The sequence below is a fragment of the Medicago sativa genome, chromosome 6 (assembly GCF_051527215.1).
Source record: "Medicago sativa cultivar Bolivia chromosome 6, Bolivia_mono, whole genome shotgun sequence".
NCBI classification, from domain to species: domain Eukaryota; kingdom Viridiplantae; phylum Streptophyta; class Magnoliopsida; order Fabales; family Fabaceae; genus Medicago; species Medicago sativa.
The window spans coordinates 42,055,415-42,063,471 of record NC_140754.1 but is presented as its reverse complement, the minus strand read 5'-3'; the positions used below and the strand labels follow the sequence as shown (position 1 = coordinate 42,063,471).

At 35.0% G+C, this 8,057-nt stretch overlaps 1 long non-coding RNA gene across 2 annotated transcripts; it reads left to right on the top strand.

The window, feature by feature from the left end:
* Positions 1-555: 555 nt before the first annotated feature.
* LOC146915227 (uncharacterized) lies at positions 556-2,109 on the top strand. 2 transcript variants are annotated; one of them, XR_015013266.1, is made up of 3 exons: positions 569-939; positions 1,221-1,247; positions 1,645-2,109. It is a non-coding gene; the product is annotated as an uncharacterized LOC146915227 (long non-coding RNA). The 2 variants fall into 2 exon arrangements; XR_015013265.1 differs by lacking the exon at positions 1,221-1,247 and having other exon boundaries at positions 556-939.
* The last annotated feature ends 5,948 nt before the right edge of the window (positions 2,110-8,057 follow it).

Here is an 8,057-nt window from a genome sequence, read left to right as displayed (position 1 = left end):
TAGCTAAAGTGACACTCATTTTGAAACGGATGGAGTACATTTTAGAGGGTAGATAAAACAACTAATTAAAGAATTGAGGTGATTTTTCAACAAAAAATTTCTTTTATATAGTTGCATCAAAACAAACTTAATTGTTTTTTTAAAAAAAAAAAATTAGTCTCTACAAAATAACACTACACTTTTTACTTCTTGTAAAATTTTGTTTTAACATTTCTAAGGATAAAAAATGTTGATGAGAAATTTTACAGGGATTATAAATGTCGATGAAATTTTTTACAGAGATTAAAAATGCTGACAGAATTTTTTATAAGAGAGTATAGTTAAATCACATTAAAATAATAACAACCCTTAGTAATAGAGCAACAATCCATACTAATAAAGTAATATTTGACACTATAAAAAAAACCTTTCATAAAAAAAACTTATTTTTATTTAATATAAAAAATATATTGTATTTTAGTGAAATATTTTTTTCTTTTAATTTTACTCTTTACGTAATTATTTTTATACACTAATAATTATTATAATAATTAAACAAGAATTTCCCTAAAAAAAAAAAAATTAAACAAGACTTATTAGTTACTTGCCACATGTATACCTTTTATGTGGAACTAAAACACGTGATCCTTTTAGAACTAAAACACTCACACCTAAAAGCACAGACCCACTAATTTCAATCGTTCTCTCTCTCTCATGTTGAAGTTCTTCCTTACGGAACCCACGCCTCTGGTTGCTTTCCGGCGTCGATCCGGCCACCACGCCAGCCTATTCTAAAAAAGAAGACTATTTTCTCAATCATGTTTACGAGATCGTTCTTTTGACCGGTTCGTTTTGGCGTTTTGGGAACCTCCACTCATCATTTATCTTCTTCTCCGGTTCTAGATCTAAAACAGATCTAACAAATGCTCGAATTCATTCTCACAGGCGTCTCTAATCTATGTAAGTAACCTTACTTTTCTCAGATTTCATTGTTAAATAAAAAGCCCCAATTTTTATCGATAACCCTTCCTCATTTTCTCATGGTTTTATTTTTAAAATCAATCAGTTTGCATACTTTCAGTTTCATAATAAGAACTCATTTATTTGGTTATAAAAACAAATAAAAGCTGATTTATGATTTGGTTGACCATAAGGATGTTGAAATCTCACACAATGAATGTGTCTGCCAATTGTTTGCTATTCTTAATTAAATTTAATTTTTAATGCTATTTTTTTTACAGGATTTTCTATTTTTTAACGCTGATTTGGTAAGTGTGGTCTCTATTTTAAATTATTTGATTGTTTTTAGCCTTAATAAATCTTATATTTAATATATTAATTCATGTATATTTTAGTAGTTATTCTTTTGACAAATTCTTTTAATAGTTAATACTATTGTTTATTTATTTAACATAATACTAATAATATAATATTATAGTCAAAGTAATATTAATTATTTTTTTGATTATAAGATACGTTTGTTTTTGGCGGGATCTTACACGATCCTATGATTTACTTTTCGACACCCAAACGATCTTAGGTGAGATCCTAATTTTGACAACCATGGTTGCAATGTCTAAGCTAAGCATAATGATGTTCTATTATTTCAACATAGTTTTTCTTTTAGTTATTGATATTTTAGTGCTCAAACCTGAACACATGCAGGTACTTCTGCAAGTACTAGATGATATGATCACTTTCTATGATTCAACTACAACAAAGCTGACCATATACTAGGGACTCAAGAATGCGGTTAAACTTGAATAGAATCTATGTTGAAAGGTGACTCAAGAATTTATATGTTGTATCTTTTATAGGCAATTCAATAATTTTTGTGTGATGTTGTGCATGTGAGTAGAATCAATAGCTAGTTGTTGCTCGTATGTATGACTGAAGTGTTTTGAGCTAAACTTGAATTGGCTATGTTGAATATTAAAAGTAATTTCTTTAGTAGAGTTCTATGCCTAGATGTATTTATTGCTACCAATCACTTACTCATCTTTGTACATGAATTTTTCTCAAGAGCAAGTTCTTTTAGTGACATAATAGAGTTCAGTTTTAGGGGCAAGAACTTTGTACATGATTCAATAAATATTCCATTAAATTAGACAACTTAGTCAATTATTTGAAGATGATTTGTATTTCTTAATTTTGGGTTGTTGATTCCACTTTGACCTCCCCAAGTTTGACGAGGCATGTTTGAATGATGTAATCAGCTATGTAATATAAAAATAATGAATTTTAATGATGACTTCTCTAGTGCTGGCTAAAATTTAGTTGTTTATTATTTATTATAATGAATTTTTGTGATGTTGGAATGGAAGAGAATAACTAATTTTATAAATTAGTCTATCACATCTCATTCTTATGGAATATATTTTAAGCTTTTTAATACGAAACTATAATGTCAAGACTGATGCGTCTTCTCTCTCTCTCTCTCTCTCTCTCTCTCTCTCTCTCTCTCTCTCATATATATATATGAAAGACATAAGCATCTATGCATTCTGATAGTGAATTGTCAAAATTCTTATGCTTAAGAGTTGATATGTGTTGTCATTTGATGATAATTCAGATTGAAGTTGTATCAACTTCCGTAGAAAATTAGCTGCTAATTTTGGACTTGTAAAAACTATGTGTGCTTGATTTAGAATTTGTTAATTTTAAGTATGTTTTGAAGTTGATAAAATCTCTTAGAATTGGTGCATTTTAAGAAATAAGTATTGAAGGGGAATTAGTGAAAGCACATATATAACAGATACGCTTAATATTTTTTTTTAATAAAAAAATGTATAGGCAACGGTTTTAAAGCATGGGTAAAAACGAAACCGTGACTTAAAGCTATCTCAGCAAACCGCGGACAGTAGAATAGACAATACTTTATTAGCGTGGCATATAAGAAACCGTGGTCTAAAATAGATTCAAAAACCGTGGTGTCTTCACTCAATTTTGCCATCGGTTTCCGGATTTGTGGCCTGAAGTGAAAAAACCGTGACTTATGGAATAGGCAACGGCCGTATATACCACGCGTGGAAAATCGTCGCAAAAACCTTTAGGCAACGGTTTTGATGCTTTAAACCACGCTTTTGCGTCGTTGCCTAAAGTGAAAAATGGTGTAGTGTACACTCAAATACAGTCTGAAGAAGAAATGAAAATTTTGAAAGTCAGAAGTGATCATGGTGGAGAGTTTGAAAATGAGCCATTTGAAAATTTTTGTGAAAAACTTGGAATTGTCCATGAATTCTCTTCTCCTAGACCTCTACAACAAAATGGGGTTGGAGAAAGAAAGAATATAACTTTACAAGAAATGGCTAGAACCATGATTCATGAAAACAATTTGGCTAAACATTTCTAGGCAGAAGCAGTGAATACAACATTTTATGTCCAAAATAGAATCTATATCAGACCTATCTTGTAGAAAACAACATATGAACTCTTTAAGGGAAGAAGACCCAACCTCTCTTACTTTCATCAATTTGGATGTACATGTTACATTCTAAATAACAAGCTCTACCTAAAGAAATTTGATGCCAAGGCCCAAAGAGGAATCTTCTTAGGTTACTCTGAAAGTTCAAAGACATACAAAGTGTATAATTCAGAAACACTTTGTGTTGAAGAATCAATGCACGTTAAGTTTGATGACAAAGAGCCTGGAAGTAAAACTCCAGAGCAAGATGAAAGTTTTGCAGAGATACAGGTTCCTGAAGATACTTCAGAACCTGATCAGATAGCTGAATCTGAAGACAGTCCAGAAGCTGAACCCACCTCAGAAGCACAAGATAAAGCTGCTTCTGATGAAGCTCAAGATGGCTCTCAGCAGGCTATTCAACCCAAGAGTAAATTCAAGTACAAGTCTTCACATCCTGAGGATCAAATCATTGGAAACAAAGATAGTCCTAGAAGAACAAGATCATATTTCAGACAAGAAGAGTCTATAATAGGACTATTATCAATGATTGAACCTGCTACAGTTGATGAAGCACTTTCAGATGATGGATGGATACTGGCTATGCAAGAAGAGCTTAATCAGTTTCAAAGGAATGATGTGTGGGATTTGGTACCCAAACCTCAGCACAAGAACATTATTGGAACAAAATGGGTATTCAAAAACAAGTTGAACGAACAAGGTGAAGTAACCAGAAACAAAGCAAGACTTGTTGCACAAGGTTACAGTCAACAAGAAGGCATTGATTATACTGAAACATTTGCTCCAGTTGCAAGATTGGAAGCAATCAGGTTACTTCTTTCCTATGAAGTTAATCATGGCATAATATTATATCAAATGGATGTCAAAAGTGCATTTCTAAATGGATTCATTGAAGAAGAAGTGTTTGTCAAGCAACCTCCTGGTTTTGAGGATCTTAAGCATCCTGACCATGTTTACAAACTTAAGAAATCACTATATGGCTTGAAACAAGCTCCCAGAGCTTGGTATGATATACTAAGTAATTTCTTAATTAAAAATGATTTTAAAGGAGGCCAAGTTGACACAACACTCTTTAGAAGGACTCTTAAGAAAGATATTCTTGTTGTGCAAATATATGTTGATGATATAATATTTGGTTCTACTAATGCATCTCTTTGCAAGGAATTTTCTAAGTTAATGCAGGATGAATTTGCAATGAGCATGATGGGAGAGCTGAAGTTCTTCCTTGGAATTCAAATTAATCAAAGCAAAGATTGAGTATATGTTCATCAAACAAAGTATACTAAGGAGCTTCTGAAGAAGTTCAAGCTTGAAGATTGTAAAGTGATGAACACTCCAATGCATCCAACCTGCACTTTAAGCAAAGAAGACACCGGAACAAAAGTTGATCAGAAGCTGTACAGAGATATGATTCGTTCTTTGTTATACCTCGTTGCATCTAGACCAGATATTTTATTCAGTGTATGCTTGTGTGCTAGATTCCAATCAGATCCTAGAGAATCTCATTTAGCTGCTGTTAAGAGAATCTTCAGGTATTTGAAAGGAACAACTAATCTTGGACTCCTCTATTGGAAATCCTTAGATTATCAGTTGGTTGGATTTTGTGATGCTGATTATGCTGGTGATAGGATTGAAAGAAATTCAACCAGTGGCAATTGTCAATTTCTGGGTGATAATCTGATATCCCGGGCTAGCAAAAGACAAGCAACTATTGCTATGTCTACAACAGAAGCAGAATACATTTCAGCTGCAAGTTGTTGTACACAACTACTTTGGATGAAACATCAGTTGGAAGACTATCAGATTAATGCTAACAATATTCCCATTTATTGTGATAATACTGCTGCTATTTGTTTGTTTAAAAATCCAATTTTGCATTCAAGAGCCAAGCATATTGAAATCAAACACCATTTTATCAGAGACTATGTTCAAAAAGGAATTATAGATATACAATTCATTGATACTGAGAATCAATGGGCATATATATTTACTAAGCCTTTAACTGTTGAAAGATTTGATTTTATAAAGAAAAATTTGAACATGCACTTTGTGTCTGATTAAAAGCTTGCTTGCTCCTGAATAGAAATTTAGGTTCTGAAGTCTGTTCAGAAGCTGTGATCCATCAGAAGCTCTTTATTGAGGTTCTGAGGAAAATGTGCTTCTGATGATGACGTCAGCATCTGAAGTCCAGAAGCTGGATTTTGTGCTTCTGAATAGCAGAGTTAGTGGAAACGCTGGAAGTTACTTTTTAGTGACACCTGGCCCACTAACTTGGCAGTTACTCTGAGAACTCCTGACGTGGTTTTTGTGTACGGTTGTATAACGTAAGAGGGAAATGATGATTATAGCTTTGAATGTACTATCACGCGCCCCCTTTGTCATTAATGCTATGTTTGTTTGTCGTTTTTGAATTGCAAACATTTTACTCAAAACATTTAGCCAATTCAGACACTACTCACTTCACTACAAACACTTTCCTCTTTCAACTTTAGTTGCGAAGTAAGTGCAATCCTCCCTCTCAAAACTTTAGAACATGAAAAACTTCATCATCATCAATGGCATCATCAAGTTTGCAACAAGATATTCCAGAATCAACCTCTAGCATGCAACAACAGAATGCTCTAGAATCATCCTTACAAGAAGCACCTGCTTACGAAATTGCTGGAAGAACTATGAAGCTAGAAGAATGGGATTTAACTATTCAAACTGAGAATCCAGTGGATTTCATATCTCTAGCACATCATGGGTGCGACATCAGAAGTTATTATGAAGCACAGGGCCTAATAGACTACTTCACTATGTTGAATGGACCAACATATGAAGCTCTGGTGAGACACTTCTGGGTCAGAGCCTCCGTCTACAACAAAGCTGCAGCTGAAGCTGAAGAGAAGCAGAAGATTCTGATAAGCCCTTCTCTGGCTGGGAAGACAAGAGAAGAGATGGGCTTGGAACCATACAAATGTCTGGAAATCAGGTCCAACGTCCTGGGAATCCCAATATTCATCTCTGAAAAAGTTGTTGCCACAGTACTAAGAAGAGATACTTCTGGTAAGTATGAAGGTTCAGATATACCAAATGCTTAGACAAGTCCATGGAAGCCTATTGTCAACGAGACAATCTATGGAAGGAAGAAGGGTGGCAAGTACAGTGATCTAAGCATTCAGAAGAGGATGCTTCTGAAAATCCAGAATGAGAACCTACTTCCAAAAGGTGGAGGTAGTGATCAACCCTCTCTGGCTCATAAAGTGTTTCTGCATCACTTTATCAACAAAACCAGAGTAAATGTACCCAAGTATATCTTCAGGCACATGATCAAAGAGTTGAAAGAAAGTCAAGACAATAACAGATCATGGGTGCCGTATGGGAGAGTTATTTCAGAAATTCTTCATCAAGGAGGGATTCTGAAGGCTATCAGTGAAGTTCAAATCTACAATGACACTCATCTGGGTATTGTCACAAGAAAAGTCATCAGTGGCAAAACCCTTAGGAACATGTCATTGATTCCTAATGATGGATTCATTGAGCTCCCTACAAATTTGAGGGAATCGGATGCTATTTCAAATCTGATGGAAGGCTTCCCACCTATTTGCAAGCAAGAGCCTCTGGATGTTCAGATGTACTACATTCAAGAGCACTTTGGTCTAACTGGCAAAAAGATTAGATTGGGAGATGTTCCTGAAACCATGTATGGTGGAGCATTGCCAGTTGCAAAGGGCAGAAAATCCAAGAGTAAGGCTATCACCAAAGAAGAGTATCTTGGTCATGTAGAGCCTAAGTAGAAGAAGGCAAAAGGAAGCAAGAAGGAGAAGAATGTTGGTGGCTCTGGCTTGCCATCAATTGAAGAAGAAGTTCAGGACCTGGATACGAATTTGGTTATGAACAAGAAGACCATGAGTGGAAAAGCTGCTGCCAGGTTGCTCCTGAACAACCTCCTATTCCCAACAGGAAGAGAAAGCCAGCAATGAGGAAGATCAAGGAGTCACCCTATGTGACTGAAGAACTTGAAGATATAGAAGTTGCAACAGGGCTGGTTACTAGGGAGATGAAAAAGTAGAAAGCTGAGAATGTTGCTGCACTCCAGAAGGCTCTAGAGATTGCTAAAGAGATTGAGATTCCAATAGATAGCCTTGTTAGAGGAAATGTAGTTGTTGATGCTGAAGAAGTTGTCAAGGCCACTGAAGCTGTGCAAGAGTTGGCAATTTCAGAAGCAAGTAATCTGATGATGATAGTAACTGCTGGTGGAGGAGCTCAGGAGGACATTGCTGCTAACTCAGAAGTTGTTGCTCCAGAAGCTGTCACAGGTATTCCTAATTCTCAACACTCTCACACTGTTGTAGAGATAGGATCAGACTCTACCCAATCCTCGTCATCCTAATCCACCTCATCCTTAAAATCTTCTGAGTTAGATGATTTACCTATAGGCTTAGTATTTCAAACTAATAAAAAGGGCCAATCATCAACAACCAGAACTTACAAAAAGCCCTCTCAGACAATTCCTTTTAAGCCTATGGTCCCTAGTATCAATGAAAGGATAGGCGAAATGTTTAAGATGATAAACAAAGTATGTGAAAGACTACCCCTAAACCATCATTTTCAACCACAAATCATTCAACCTCTCAACATTGTTGTACCTGATGAAATACATGTTGAATCC